Raw genomic sequence first — 1,094 nt, 5'->3', positions numbered from 1 at the left:
GGGTGGGTGTCAATCAAATATCTGACCACGCCCACCCACCATCGGGTTGCATGGGGCAGGGTGGGTGTCAATCAAATGTCTGACCACGCCCACCCACCATCGGGTTGCATGGGGCAGGGTGGGTGTCAATCAAATGTCTGACCACGCCCACCCACCATCGGGTTGCATGGGGCAGGGTGGGTGTCAATCAAATGTCTGACCACGCCCACCCACCAGGGGTTGCATGGGGCAGGGTGGGTGTCAATCAAATGTCTGACCACGCCCACCCACCATCGGGTTGCATGGGGCAGGGTGGGTGTCAATCAAATTTCTGACCACGCCCACCCACCATCGGGTTGCATGGGGCAGGGTGGGTGTCAATCAAATGTCTGACCACGCCTACCCACCATCGGGTTGCATGGGGCAGGGTGGGTGTCAATCAAATGTCTGACCACGCCCACCCACCATCGGGTTGCATAGGGCAGGGTGGGTGTCAATCAAATGTCTGACCACGCCTACCCACCATCGGGTTGCATGGGGCAGGGTGGGTGTCAATCAAATGTCTGACCACGCCTACCCACCATCGGGTTGCATGGAGCAGGGTGGGTGTCAATCAAATGTCTGACCACGCCCACCCACCATCGGGTTGCATGGGGCAGGGTGGTGTCAGTCACGCCCACCCACCATCGGGTTGCATCGGGCAGGGTGAGTGTCAATCAAATCTCTGACCACGCCCACCCACCCTCGGGTTGCATGGGGCAGGGTGGGTGTCAATCAAATGTCTGACCACGCCCACCCACCATCGGGTTGCATGGGGCGGGGGGGGTGTCAATCAAATGTCTGACCACGCCTACCCACCATCGGGTTGCATGGAACAGGGTGGGTGTCAATCAAATGTCTGACCACGCCCACCCACCATCGGGTTGCATGGGGCAGGGTGGGTGTCAATCAAATGTCTGACCACGCCCACCCACCATCGGGTTGCATGGGGCAGGGTGGGTGTCAATCACATCTCTGACCACGCCCACCTACCCTCGGGTTGCATGGGGCAGGGTGGGTGTCAATCAAATGTCTGACCACGCCCACCCACCATCGGGTTGCATGGGGCAGGGTGG

The sequence above is a fragment of the Petromyzon marinus genome, chromosome 18, assembly GCF_048934315.1.
Source record: "Petromyzon marinus isolate PM22_M1 ecotype Great Lakes invasive population chromosome 18, UKy_Petmar_22M1.pri1.0, whole genome shotgun sequence".
NCBI lineage: Eukaryota > Metazoa > Chordata > Hyperoartia > Petromyzontiformes > Petromyzontidae > Petromyzon > Petromyzon marinus.
This window is presented reverse-complemented; position numbering follows the sequence as displayed.